We start from the raw sequence: 13,695 nt of genomic DNA, 5'->3' as shown, positions 1-13,695 counted from the left end.
TCCCGGGTTCAAATCCCGGACGAGCCCTTTAACAGTCTGAGACAGGCGGATCTTTGGCTACTGGTTGGAGAGGCAACTGCTATCCATGGAGTGCAGGACGAGGTGGCTGAGTGATTAAGGCAATGGACTGCTAATCGTTTGTGCTCTCCACTAGTGGCTTCAACATTTATTAATTTCTTCCTTGATGAAAAATCTGTAATTTTAACCGGTACTGGTTACCTTCAGACGAGTCCTGTGACACTTGTGGGGGTCGTAGAGCAAAACTGAGAACGGCATTGTGTTTGTTAGAGTCTCCCCTTTCCATAGAATGGTCAAACACTTTTGTTGGTCAAACCGTTCGGAAGCTACAGACATTTATATGAGAAAACTGATATTCGGGATGTCTCATGTTTTGACAAACATCGCTCTCGCTCTGCCGCCTTTCACTGAAAATGCAGAGGTGTGACATCAGCGGTTATGGAAGATTGAGAAGCATCCAGTGCAAAAAAAAGGTGAAATCTCTAGTTTCAAACTGACAGATTCCAATGGGGATTTTATCGTTTATTCACATACCGGTGCGTCAATCGGCTCAAATTCAATGAGCTCCAATTCGTTTTGATGTCTTCTTTTTCAACTTCAAAATCTTCATTTAGCTCTTCTTCATTTGTTTCTTGCTGTTACAGAAAATGAAAATTGAATCTGAAAGACTCGGCAGATGAATTACAGAGGATTTGAATTGAAACCTGGTCAACTGCTTGGAAGACAGCTATGCTCACAAGAATACCAACAAAACTCACGTGATTCACTGTGGCCTGGCACCATCGACAAGTCAATCCATATCCTCACCGTCATTGCTGGCGACAGCAAAAAAATGTCTTCGAAGAAATGGCTCGTTGGTCTAGGGGTATGATTCTCGCTTCGGGTGCGAGAGGTCCCGGGTTCAAATCCCGGACGAGCCCTTTAACAGTCTGAGACAGGCGGATCTTTGGCTACTGGTTGGAGAGGCAACTGCTATCCATGGAGTGCAGGACGAGGTGGCTGAGTGATTAAGGCAATGGACTGCTAATCGTTTGTGCTCTCCACTAGTGGCTTCAACATTTATTAATTTCTTCCTTGATGAAAAATCTGTAATTTTAACCGGTACTGGTTACCTTCAGACGAGTCCTGTGACACTTGTGGGGGTCGTAGAGCAAAACTGAGAACGGCATTGTGTTTGTTAGAGTCTCCCCTTTCCATAGAATGGTCAAACACTTTTGTTGGTCAAACCGTTCGGAAGCTACAGACATTTATATGAGAAAACTGATATTCGGGATGTCTCATGTTTTGACAAACATCGCTCTCGCTCTGCCGCCTTTCACTGAAAATGCAGAGGTGTGACATCAGCGGTTATGGAAGATTGAGAAGCATCCAGTGCAAAAAAAAGGTGAAATCTCTAGTTTCAAACTGACAGATTCCAATGGGGATTTTATCGTTTATTCACATACCGGTGCGTCAATCGGCTCAAATTCAATGAGCTCCAATTCGTTTTGATGTCTTCTTTTTCAACTTCAAAATCTTCATTTAGCTCTTCTTCATTTGTTTCTTGCTGTTACAGAAAATGAAAATTGAATCTGAAAGACTCGGCAGATGAATTACAGAGGATTTGAATTGAAACCTGGTCAACTGCTTGGAAGACAGCTATGCTCACAAGAATACCAACAAAACTCACGTGATTCACTGTGGCCTGGCACCATCGACAAGTCAATCCATATCCTCACCGTCATTGCTGGCGACAGCAAAAAAATGTCTTCGAAGAAATGGCTCGTTGGTCTAGGGGTATGATTCTCGCTTCGGGTGCGAGAGGTCCCGGGTTCAAATCCCGGACGAGCCCTTCAACAGTCTGAGACAGGCGGATCTTTGGCTACTGGTTGGAGAGGCAACTGCTATCCATGGAGTGCAGGACGAGGTGGCTGAGTGATTAAGGCAATGGACTGCTAATCGTTTGTGCTCTCCACTAGTGGCTTCAACATTTATTAATTTCTTCCTTGATGAAAAATCTGTAATTTTAACCGGTACTGGTTACCTTCAGACGAGTCCTGTGACACTTGTGGGGGTCGTAGAGCAAAACTGAGAACGGCATTGTGTTTGTTAGAGTCTCCCCTTTCCATAGAATGGTCAAACACTTTTGTTGGTCAAACCGTTCGGAAGCTACAGACATTTGTATGAGAAAACTGATATTCGGGATGTCTCATGTTTTGACAAACATCGCTCTCGCTCTGCCGCCTTTCACTGAAAATGCAGAGGTGTGACATCAGCGGTTATGGAAGATTGAGAAGCATCCAGTGCAAAAAAAAGGTGAAATCTCTAGTTTCAAACTGACAGATTCCAATGGGGATTTTATCGTTTATTCACATACCGGTGCGTCAATCGGCTCAAATTCAATGAGCTCCAATTCGTTTTGATGTCTTCTTTTTCAACTTCAAAATCTTCATTTAGCTCTTCTTCATTTGTTTCTTGCTGTTACAGAAAATGAAAATTGAATCTGAAAGACTCGGCAGATGAATTACAGAGGATTTGAATTGAAACCTGGTCAACTGCTTGGAAGACAGCTATGCTCACAAGAATACCAACAAAACTCACGTGATTCACTGTGGCCTGGCACCATCGACAAGTCAATCCATATCCTCACCGTCATTGCTGGCGACAGCAAAAAAATGTCTTCGAAGAAATGGCTCGTTGGTCTAGGGGTATGATTCTCGCTTCGGGTGCGAGAGGTCCCGGGTTCAAATCCCGGACGAGCCCTTTAACAGTCTGAGACAGGCGGATCTTTGGCTACTGGTTGGAGAGGCAACTGCTATCCATGGAGTGCAGGACGAGGTGGCTGAGTGATTAAGGCAATGGACTGCTAATCGTTTGTGCTCTCCACTAGTGGCTTCAACATTTATTAATTTCTTCCTTGATGAAAAATCTGTAATTTTAACCGGTACTGGTTACCTTCAGACGAGTCCTGTGACACTTGTGGGGGTCGTAGAGCAAAACTGAGAACGGCATTGTGTTTGTTAGAGTCTCCCCTTTCCATAGAATGGTCAAACACTTTTGTTGGTCAAACCGTTCGGAAGCTACAGACATTTATATGAGAAAACTGATATTCGGGATGTCTCATGTTTTGACAAACATCGCTCTCGCTCTGCCGCCTTTCACTGAAAATGCAGAGGTGTGACATCAGCGGTTATGGAAGATTGAGAAGCATCCAGTGCAAAAAAAAGGTGAAATCTCTAGTTTCAAACTGACAGATTCCAATGGGGATTTTATCGTTTATTCACATACCGGTGCGTCAATCGGCTCAAATTCAATGAGCTCCAATTCGTTTTGATGTCTTCTTTTTCAACTTCAAAATCTTCATTTAGCTCTTCTTCATTTGTTTCTTGCTGTTACAGAAAATGAAAATTGAATCTGAAAGACTCGGCAGATGAATTACAGAGGATTTGAATTGAAACCTGGTCAACTGCTTGGAAGACAGCTATGCTCACAAGAATACCAACAAAACTCACGTGATTCACTGTGGCCTGGCACCATCGACAAGTCAATCCATATCCTCACCGTCATTGCTGGCGACAGCAAAAAAATGTCTTCGAAGAAATGGCTCGTTGGTCTAGGGGTATGATTCTCGCTTCGGGTGCGAGAGGTCCCGGGTTCAAATCCCGGACGAGCCCTTTAACAGTCTGAGACAGGCGGATCTTTGGCTACTGGTTGGAGAGGCAACTGCTATCCATGGAGTGCAGGACGAGGTGGCTGAGTGATTAAGGCAATGGACTGCTAATCGTTTGTGCTCTCCACTAGTGGCTTCAACATTTATTAATTTCTTCCTTGATGAAAAATCTGTAATTTTAACCGGTACTGGTTACCTTCAGACGAGTCCTGTGACACTTGTGGGGGTCGTAGAGCAAAACTGAGAACGGCATTGTGTTTGTTAGAGTCTCCCCTTTCCATAGAATGGTCAAACACTTTTGTTGGTCAAACCGTTCGGAAGCTACAGACATTTATATGAGAAAACTGATATTCGGGATGTCTCATGTTTTGACAAACATCGCTCTCGCTCTGCCGCCTTTCACTGAAAATGCAGAGGTGTGACATCAGCGGTTATGGAAGATTGAGAAGCATCCAGTGCAAAAAAAAGGTGAAATCTCTAGTTTCAAACTGACAGATTCCAATGGGGATTTTATCGTTTATTCACATACCGGTGCGTCAATCGGCTCAAATTCAATGAGCTCCAATTCGTTTTGATGTCTTCTTTTTCAACTTCAAAATCTTCATTTAGCTCTTCTTCATTTGTTTCTTGCTGTTACAGAAAATGAAAATTGAATCTGAAAGACTCGGCAGATGAATTACAGAGGATTTGAACTGAAACCTGGTCAACTGCTTGGAAGACAGCTATGCTCACAAGAATACCAACAAAACTCACGTGATTCACTGTGGCCTGGCACCATCGACAAGTCAATCCATATCCTCACCGTCATTGCTGGCGACAGCAAAAAAATGTCTTTGAAGAAATGGCTCGTTGGTCTAGGGGTATGATTCTCGCTTCGGGTGCGAGAGGTCCCGGGTTCAAATCCCGGACGAGCCCTTTAACAGTCTGAGACAGGCGGATCTTTGGCTACTGGTTGGAGAGGCAACTGCTATCCATGGAGTGCAGGACGAGGTGGCTGATTGATTAAGGCAATGGACTGCTAATCGTCTGTGCTCTCCACTAGTGGCTTCAACATGTATTAATTTCTTCCTTGATGAAAAATCTGTAATTTTAACCGGTACTGGTTACCTTCAGACGAGTCCTGTGACACTTGTGGGGGTCGTAGAGCAAAACTGAGAACGGCATTGTGTTTGTTAGAGTCTCCCCTTTCCATAGAATGGTCAAACACTTTTGTTGGTCAAACCGTTCGGAAGCTACAGACATTTATATGAGAAAACTGATATTCGGGATGTCTCATGTTTTGACAAACATCGCTCTCGCTCTGCCGCCTTTCACTGAAAATGCAGAGGTGTGACATCAGCGGTTATGGAAGATTGAGAAGCATCCAGTGCAAAAAAAAGGTGAAATCTCTAGTTTCAAACTGACAGATTCCAATGGGGATTTTATCGTTTATTCACATACCGGTGCGTCAATCGGCTCAAATTCAATGAGCTCCAATTCGTTTTGATGTCTTCTTTTTCAACTTCAAAATCTTCATTTAGCTCTTCTTCATTTGTTTCTTGCTGTTACAGAAAATGAAAATTGAATCTGAAAGACTCGGCAGATGAATTACAGAGGATTTGAATTGAAACCTGGTCAACTGCTTGGAAGACAGCTATGCTCACAAGAATACCAACAAAACTCACGTGATTCACTGTGGCCTGGCACCATCGACAAGTCAATCCATATCCTCACCGTCATTGCTGGCGACAGCAAAAAAATGTCTTCGAAGAAATGGCTCGTTGGTCTAGGGGTATGATTCTCGCTTCGGGTGCGAGAGGTCCCGGGTTCAAATCCCGGACGAGCCCTTTAACAGTCTGAGACAGGCGGATCTTTGGCTACTGGTTGGAGAGGCAACTGCTATCCATGGAGTGCAGGACGAGGTGGCTGAGTGATTAAGGCAATGGACTGCTAATCGTTTGTGCTCTCCACTAGTGGCTTCAACATTTATTAATTTCTTCCTTGATGAAAAATCTGTAATTTTAACCGGTACTGGTTACCTTCAGACGAGTCCTGTGACACTTGTGGGGGTCGTAGAGCAAAACTGAGAACGGCATTGTGTTTGTTAGAGTCTCCCCTTTCCATAGAATGGTCAAACACTTTTGTTGGTCAAACCGTTCGGAAGCTACAGACATTTATATGAGAAAACTGATATTCGGGATGTCTCATGTTTTGACAAACATCGCTCTCGCTCTGCCGCCTTTCACTGAAAATGCAGAGGTGTGACATCAGCGGTTATGGAAGATTGAGAAGCATCCAGTGCAAAAAAAAGGTGAAATCTCTAGTTTCAAACTGACAGATTCCAATGGGGATTTTATCGTTTATTCACATACCGGTGCGTCAATCGGCTCAAATTCAATGAGCTCCAATTCGTTTTGATGTCTTCTTTTTCAACTTCAAAATCTTCATTTAGCTCTTCTTCATTTGTTTCTTGCTGTTACAGAAAATGAAAATTGAATCTGAAAGACTCGGCAGATGAATTACAGAGGATTTGAACTGAAACCTGGTCAACTGCTTGGAAGACAGCTATGCTCACAAGAATACCAACAAAACTCACGTGATTCACTGTGGCCTGGCACCATCGACAAGTCAATCCATATCCTCACCGTCATTGCTGGCGACAGCAAAAAAATGTCTTTGAAGAAATGGCTCGTTGGTCTAGGGGTATGATTCTCGCTTCGGGTGCGAGAGGTCCCGGGTTCAAATCCCGGACGAGCCCTATAACAGTCTGAGACAGGCGGATCTTTGGCTACTGGTTGGAGAGGCAACTGCTATCCATGGAGTGCAGGACGAGGTGGCTGATTGATTAAGGCAATGGACTGCTAATCGTCTGTGCTCTCCACTAGTGGCTTCAACATGTATTAATTTCTTCCTTGATGAAAAATCTGTAATTTTAACCGGTACTGGTTACCTTCAGACGAGTCCTGTGACACTTGTGGGGGTCGTAGAGCAAAACTGAGAACGGCATTGTGTTTGTTAGAGTCTCCCCTTTCCATAGAATGGTCAAACACTTTTGTTGGTCAAACCGTTCGGAAGCTACAGACATTTATATGAGAAAACTGATATTCGGGATGTCTCATGTTTTGACAAACATCGCTCTCGCTCTGCCGCCTTTCACTGAAAATGCAGAGGTGTGACATCAGCGGTTATGGAAGATTGAGAAGCATCCAGTGCAAAAAAAAGGTGAAATCTCTAGTTTCAAACTGACAGATTCCAATGGGGATTTTATCGTTTATTCACATACCGGTGCGTCAATCGGCTCAAATTCAATGAGCTCCAATTCGTTTTGATGTCTTCTTTTTCAACTTCAAAATCTTCATTTAGCTCTTCTTCATTTGTTTCTTGCTGTTACAGAAAATGAAAATTGAATCTGAAAGACTCGGCAGATGAATTACAGAGGATTTGAATTGAAACCTGGTCAACTGCTTGGAAGACAGCTATGCTCACAAGAATACCAACAAAACTCACGTGATTCACTGTGGCCTGGCACCATCGACAAGTCAATCCATATCCTCACCGTCATTGCTGGCGACAGCAAAAAAATGTCTTTGAAGAAATGGCTCGTTGGTCTAGGGGTATGATTCTCGCTTCGGGTGCGAGAGGTCCCGGGTTCAAATCCCGGACGAGCCCTTTAACAGTCTGAGACAGGCGGATCTTTGGCTACTGGTTGGAGAGGCAACTGCTATCCATGGAGTGCAGGACGAGGTGGCTGAGTGATTAAGGCAATGGACTGCTAATCGTTTGTGCTCTCCACTAGTGGCTTCAACATTTATTAATTTCTTCCTTGATGAAAAATCTGTAATTTTAACCGGTACTGGTTACCTTCAGACGAGTCCTGTGACACTTGTGGGGGTCGTAGAGCAAAACTGAGAACGGCATTGTGTTTGTTAGAGTCTCCCCTTTCCATAGAATGGTCAAACACTTTTGTTGGTCAAACCGTTCGGAAGCTACAGACATTTATATGAGAAAACTGATATTCGGGATGTCTCATGTTTTGACAAACATCGCTCTCGCTCTGCCGCCTTTCACCGAAAATGCAGAGGTGTGACATCAGCGGTTATGGAAGATTGAGAAGCATCCAGTGCAAAAAAAAAGGTGAAATCTCTAGTTTCAAACTGACAGATTCCAATGGGGATTTTATCGTTTATTCACATACCGGTGCGTCAATCGGCTCAAATTCAATGAGCTCCAATTCGTTTTGATGTCTTCTTTTTCAACTTCAAAATCTTCATTTAGCTCTTCTTCATTTGTTTCTTGCTGTTACAGAAAATGAAAATTGAATCTGAAAGACTCGGCAGATGAATTACAGAGGATTTGAATTGAAACCTGGTCAACTGCTTGGAAGACAGCTATGCTCACAAGAATACCAACAAAACTCACGTGATTCACTGTGGCCTGGCACCATCGACAAGTCAATCCATATCCTCACCGTCATTGCTGGCGACAGCAAAAAAATGTCTTTGAAGAAATGGCTCGTTGGTCTAGGGGTATGATTCTCGCTTCGGGTGCGAGAGGTCCCGGGTTCAAATCCCGGACGAGCCCTTTAACAGTCTGAGACAGGCGGATCTTTGGCTACTGGTTGGAGAGGCAACTGCTATCCATGGAGTGCAGGACGAGGTGGCTGAGTGATTAAGGCAATGGACTGCTAATCGTTTGTGCTCTCCACTAGTGGCTTCAACATTTATTAATTTCTTCCTTGATGAAAAATCTGTAATTTTAACCGGTACTGGTTACCTTCAGACGAGTCCTGTGACACTTGTGGGGGTCGTAGAGCAAAACTGAGAACGGCATTGTGTTTGTTAGAGTCTCCCCTTTCCATAGAATGGTCAAACACTTTTGTTGGTCAAACCGTTCGGAAGCTACAGACATTTATATGAGAAAACTGATATTCGGGATGTCTCATGTTTTGACAAACATCGCTCTCGCTCTGCCGCCTTTCACTGAAAATGCAGAGGTGTGACATCAGCGGTTATGGAAGATTGAGAAGCATCCAGTGCAAAAAAAAGGTGAAATCTCTAGTTTCAAACTGACAGATTCCAATGGGGATTTTATCGTTTATTCACATACCGGTGCGTCAATCGGCTCAAATTCAATGAGCTCCAATTCGTTTTGATGTCTTCTTTTTCAACTTCAAAATCTTCATTTAGCTCTTCTTCATTTGTTTCTTGCTGTTACAGAAAATGAAAATTGAATCTGAAAGACTCGGCAGATGAATTACAGAGGATTTGAATTGAAACCTGGTCAACTGCTTGGAAGACAGCTATGCTCACAAGAATACCAACAAAACTCACGTGATTCACTGTGGCCTGGCACCATCGACAAGTCAATCCATATCCTCACCGTCATTGCTGGCGACAGCAAAAAAATGTCTTCGAAGAAATGGCTCGTTGGTCTAGGGGTATGATTCTCGCTTCGGGTGCGAGAGGTCCCGGGTTCAAATCCCGGACGAGCCCTTTAACAGTCTGAGACAGGCGGATCTTTGGCTACTGGTTGGAGAGGCAACTGCTATCCATGGAGTGCAGGACGAGGTGGCTGAGTGATTAAGGCAATGGACTGCTAATCGTTTGTGCTCTCCACTAGTGGCTTCAACATTTATTAATTTCTTCCTTGATGAAAAATCTGTAATTTTAACCGGTACTGGTTACCTTCAGACGAGTCCTGTGACACTTGTGGGGGTCGTAGAGCAAAACTGAGAACGGCATTGTGTTTGTTAGAGTCTCCCCTTTCCATAGAATGGTCAAACACTTTTGTTGGTCAAACCGTTCGGAAGCTACAGACATTTATATGAGAAAACTGATATTCGGGATGTCTCATGTTTTGACAAACATCGCTCTCGCTCTGCCGCCTTTCACTGAAAATGCAGAGGTGTGACATCAGCGGTTATGGAAGATTGAGAAGCATCCAGTGCAAAAAAAAGGTGAAATCTCTAGTTTCAAACTGACAGATTCCAATGGGGATTTTATCGTTTATTCACATACCGGTGCGTCAATCGGCTCAAATTCAATGAGCTCCAATTCGTTTTGATGTCTTCTTTTTCAACTTCAAAATCTTCATTTAGCTCTTCTTCATTTGTTTCTTGCTGTTACAGAAAATGAAAATTGAATCTGAAAGACTCGGCAGATGAATTACAGAGGATTTGAACTGAAACCTGGTCAACTGCTTGGAAGACAGCTATGCTCACAAGAATACCAACAAAACTCACGTGATTCACTGTGGCCTGGCACCATCGACAAGTCAATCCATATCCTCACCGTCATTGCTGGCGACAGCAAAAAAATGTCTTTGAAGAAATGGCTCGTTGGTCTAGGGGTATGATTCTCGCTTCGGGTGCGAGAGGTCCCGGGTTCAAATCCCGGACGAGCCCTATAACAGTCTGAGACAGGCGGATCTTTGGCTACTGGTTGGAGAGGCAACTGCTATCCATGGAGTGCAGGACGAGGTGGCTGATTGATTAAGGCAATGGACTGCTAATCGTCTGTGCTCTCCACTAGTGGCTTCAACATGTATTAATTTCTTCCTTGATGAAAAATCTGTAATTTTAACCGGTACTGGTTACCTTCAGACGAGTCCTGTGACACTTGTGGGGGTCGTAGAGCAAAACTGAGAACGGCATTGTGTTTGTTAGAGTCTCCCCTTTCCATAGAATGGTCAAACACTTTTGTTGGTCAAACCGTTCGGAAGCTACAGACATTTATATGAGAAAACTGATATTCGGGATGTCTCATGTTTTGACAAACATCGCTCTCGCTCTGCCGCCTTTCACCGAAAATGCAGAGGTGTGACATCAGCGGTTATGGAAGATTGAGAAGCATCCAGTGCAAAAAAAAGGTGAAATCTCTAGTTTCAAACTGACAGATTCCAATGGGGATTTTATCGTTTATTCACATACCGGTGCGTCAATCGGCTCAAATTCAATGAGCTCCAATTCGTTTTGATGTCTTCTTTTTCAACTTCAAAATCTTCATTTAGCTCTTCTTCATTTGTTTCTTGCTGTTACAGAAAATGAAAATTGAATCTGAAAGACTCGGCAGATGAATTACAGAGGATTTGAATTGAAACCTGGTCAACTGCTTGGAAGACAGCTATGCTCACAAGAATACCAACAAAACTCACGTGATTCACTGTGGCCTGGCACCATCGACAAGTCAATCCATATCCTCACCGTCATTGCTGGCGACAGCAAAAAAATGTCTTCGAAGAAATGGCTCGTTGGTCTAGGGGTATGATTCTCGCTTCGGGTGCGAGAGGTCCCGGGTTCAAATCCCGGACGAGCCCTTTAACAGTCTGAGACAGGCGGATCTTTGGCTACTGGTTGGAGAGGCAACTGCTATCCATGGAGTGCAGGACGAGGTGGCTGAGTGATTAAGGCAATGGACTGCTAATCGTTTGTGCTCTCCACTAGTGGCTTCAACATGTATTAATTTCTTCCTTGATGAAAAATCTGTAATTTTAACCGGTACTGGTTACCTTCAGACGAGTCCTGTGACACTTGTGGGGGTCGTAGAGCAAAACTGAGAACGGCATTGTGTTTGTTAGAGTCTCCCCTTTCCATAGAATGGTCAAACACTTTTGTTGGTCAAACCGTTCGGAAGCTACAGACATTTATATGAGAAAACTGATATTCGGGATGTCTCATGTTTTGACAAACATCGCTCTCGCTCTGCCGCCTTTCACTGAAAATGCAGAGGTGTGACATCAGCGGTTATGGAAGATTGAGAAGCATCCAGTGCAAAAAAAAGGTGAAATCTCTAGTTTCAAACTGACAGATTCCAATGGGGATTTTATCGTTTATTCACATACCGGTGCGTCAATCGGCTCAAATTCAATGAGCTCCAATTCGTTTTGATGTCTTCTTTTTCAACTTCAAAATCTTCATTTAGCTCTTCTTCATTTGTTTCTTGCTGTTACAGAAAATGAAAATTGAATCTGAAAGACTCGGCAGATGAATTACAGAGGATTTGAACTGAAACCTGGTCAACTGCTTGGAAGACAGCTATACTCACAAGAATACCAACAAAACTCACGTGATTCACTGTGGCCTGGCACCATCGACAAGTCAATCCATATCCTCACCGTCATTGCTGGCGACAGCAAAAAAATGTCTTTGAAGAAATGGCTCGTTGGTCTAGGGGTATGATTCTCGCTTCGGGTGCGAGAGGTCCCGGGTTCAAATCCCGGACGAGCCCTTTAACAGTCTGAGACAGGCGGATCTTTGGCTACTGGTTGGAGAGAAAACTGCTATCCATGGAGTGCAGGACGAGGTGGCTGAGTGATTAAGGCAATGGACTGCTAATCGTTTGTGCTCTCCACTAGTGGCTTCAACATTTATTAATTTCTTCCTTGATGAAAAATCTGTAATTTTAACCGGTACTGGTTACCTTCAGACGAGTCCTGTGACACTTGTGGGGGTCGTAGAGCAAAACTGAGAACGGCATTGTGTTTGTTAGAGTCTCCCCTTTCCATAGAATGGTCAAACAATTTTGTTGGTCAAACCGTTCGGAAGCTACAGACATTTATATGAGAAAACTGATATTCGGGATGTCTCATGTTTTGACAAACATCGCTCTCGCTCTGCCGCCTTTCACCGAAAATGCAGAGGTGTGACATCAGCGGTTATGGAAGATTGAGAAGCATCCAGTGCAAAAAAAAGGTGAAATCTCTAGTTTCAAACTGACAGATTCCAATGGGGATTTTATCGTTTATTCACATACCGGTGCGTCAATCGGCTCAAATTCAATGAGCTCCAATTCGTTTTGATGTCTTCTTTTTCAACTTCAAAATCTTCATTTAGCTCTTCTTCATTTGTTTCTTGCTGTTACAGAAAATGAAAATTGAATCTGAAAGACTCGGCAGATGAATTACAGAGGATTTGAATTGAAACCTGGTCAACTGCTTGGAAGACAGCTATGCTCACAAGAATACCAACAAAACTCACGTGATTCACTGTGGCCTGGCACCATCGACAAGTCAATCCATATCCTCACCGTCGTTGCTGGCGACAGCAAAAAAATGTCTTCGAAGAAATGGCTCGTTGGTCTAGGGGTATGATTCTCGCTTCGGGTGCGAGAGGTCCCGGGTTCAAATCCCGGACGAGCACTTTAACAGTCTGAGACAGGCGGATCTTTGGCTACTGGTTGGAGAGGCAACTGCTATCCATGGAGTGCAGGACGAGGTGGCTGAGTGATTAAGGCAATGGACTGCTAATCGTTTGTGCTCTCCACTAGTGGCTTCAACATTTATTAATTTCTTCCTTGATGAAAAATCTGTAATTTTAACCGGTACTGGTTACCTTCAGACGAGTCCTGTGACACTTGTGGGGGTCGTAGAGCAAAACTGAGAACGGCATTGTGTTTGTTAGAGTCTCCCCTTTCCATAGAATGGTCAAACACTTTTGTTGGTCAAACCGTTCGGAAGCTACAGACATTTGTATGAGAAAACTGATATTCGGGATGTCTCATGTTTTGACAAACATCGCTCTCGCTCTGCCGCCTTTCACTGAAAATGCAGAGGTGTGACATCAGCGGTTATGGAAGATTGAGAAGCATCCAGTGCAAAAAAAAGGTGAAATCTCTAGTTTCAAACTGACAGATTCCAATGGGGATTTTATCGTTTATTCACATACCGGTGCGTCAATCGGCTCAAATTCAATGAGCTCCAATTCGTTTTGATGTCTTCTTTTTCAACTTCAAAATCTTCATTTAGCTCTTCTTCATTTGTTTCTTGCTGTTACAGAAAATGAAAATTGAATCTGAAAGACTCGGCAGATGAATTACAGAGGATTTGAACTGAAACCTGGTCAACTGCTTGGAAGACAGCTATGCTCACAAGAATACCAACAAAACTCACGTGATTCACTGTGGCCTGGCACCATCGACAAGTCAATCCATATCCTCACCGTCGTTGCTGGCGACAGCAAAAAAATGTCTTTGAAGAAATGGCTCGTTGGTCTAGGGGTATGATTCTCGCTTCGGGTGCGAGAGGTCCCGGGTTCAAATCCCGGACGAGCACTT

General features: G+C 43.6%; 15 non-coding genes across 15 annotated transcripts; all 15 read left to right on the top strand.

Moving 5' to 3' along the window:
• Positions 1–866: 866 nt before the first annotated feature.
• On the top strand, positions 867–938 carry trnap-cgg (transfer RNA proline (anticodon CGG)). The gene has a single exon. It is a non-coding gene; the product is annotated as a tRNA-Pro (tRNA).
• Positions 939–1,777: 839 nt separating this feature from the next.
• Positions 1,778–1,849, top strand: trnap-cgg (transfer RNA proline (anticodon CGG)). Its single transcript has one exon. It is a non-coding gene; the product is annotated as a tRNA-Pro (tRNA).
• Positions 1,850–2,688: 839 nt separating this feature from the next.
• On the top strand, positions 2,689–2,760 carry trnap-cgg (transfer RNA proline (anticodon CGG)). The gene has a single exon. It is a non-coding gene; the product is annotated as a tRNA-Pro (tRNA).
• An 839-nt stretch (positions 2,761–3,599) lies between these two features.
• On the top strand, positions 3,600–3,671 carry trnap-cgg (transfer RNA proline (anticodon CGG)). The gene has a single exon. It is a non-coding gene; the product is annotated as a tRNA-Pro (tRNA).
• Positions 3,672–4,510: 839 nt separating this feature from the next.
• On the top strand, positions 4,511–4,582 carry trnap-cgg (transfer RNA proline (anticodon CGG)). Its single transcript has one exon. It is a non-coding gene; the product is annotated as a tRNA-Pro (tRNA).
• Positions 4,583–5,421: 839 nt separating this feature from the next.
• On the top strand, positions 5,422–5,493 carry trnap-cgg (transfer RNA proline (anticodon CGG)). The gene has a single exon. It is a non-coding gene; the product is annotated as a tRNA-Pro (tRNA).
• Positions 5,494–6,332: 839 nt separating this feature from the next.
• On the top strand, positions 6,333–6,404 carry trnap-cgg (transfer RNA proline (anticodon CGG)). Its single transcript has one exon. It is a non-coding gene; the product is annotated as a tRNA-Pro (tRNA).
• Positions 6,405–7,243: 839 nt separating this feature from the next.
• trnap-cgg (transfer RNA proline (anticodon CGG)) lies at positions 7,244–7,315 on the top strand. Its single transcript has one exon. It is a non-coding gene; the product is annotated as a tRNA-Pro (tRNA).
• Positions 7,316–8,155: 840 nt separating this feature from the next.
• trnap-cgg (transfer RNA proline (anticodon CGG)) lies at positions 8,156–8,227 on the top strand. The gene has a single exon. It is a non-coding gene; the product is annotated as a tRNA-Pro (tRNA).
• Positions 8,228–9,066: 839 nt separating this feature from the next.
• trnap-cgg (transfer RNA proline (anticodon CGG)) lies at positions 9,067–9,138 on the top strand. Its single transcript has one exon. It is a non-coding gene; the product is annotated as a tRNA-Pro (tRNA).
• Positions 9,139–9,977: 839 nt separating this feature from the next.
• trnap-cgg (transfer RNA proline (anticodon CGG)) lies at positions 9,978–10,049 on the top strand. The gene has a single exon. It is a non-coding gene; the product is annotated as a tRNA-Pro (tRNA).
• An 839-nt stretch (positions 10,050–10,888) lies between these two features.
• On the top strand, positions 10,889–10,960 carry trnap-cgg (transfer RNA proline (anticodon CGG)). Its single transcript has one exon. It is a non-coding gene; the product is annotated as a tRNA-Pro (tRNA).
• An 839-nt stretch (positions 10,961–11,799) lies between these two features.
• On the top strand, positions 11,800–11,871 carry trnap-cgg (transfer RNA proline (anticodon CGG)). Its single transcript has one exon. It is a non-coding gene; the product is annotated as a tRNA-Pro (tRNA).
• An 839-nt stretch (positions 11,872–12,710) lies between these two features.
• Positions 12,711–12,783, top strand: trnap-cgg (transfer RNA proline (anticodon CGG)). Its single transcript has one exon. It is a non-coding gene; the product is annotated as a tRNA-Pro (tRNA).
• Positions 12,784–13,621: 838 nt separating this feature from the next.
• trnap-cgg (transfer RNA proline (anticodon CGG)) lies at positions 13,622–13,694 on the top strand. Its single transcript has one exon. It is a non-coding gene; the product is annotated as a tRNA-Pro (tRNA).
• The last annotated feature ends 1 nt before the right edge of the window (position 13,695 follows it).

Source organism: Salvelinus fontinalis, unplaced genomic scaffold (assembly GCF_029448725.1).
Source record: "Salvelinus fontinalis isolate EN_2023a unplaced genomic scaffold, ASM2944872v1 scaffold_2418, whole genome shotgun sequence".
NCBI lineage: Eukaryota > Metazoa > Chordata > Actinopteri > Salmoniformes > Salmonidae > Salvelinus > Salvelinus fontinalis.
The sequence above is the reverse complement of the archived record's forward strand: the minus strand, read 5'-3'. Positions and strand labels throughout refer to the sequence as shown.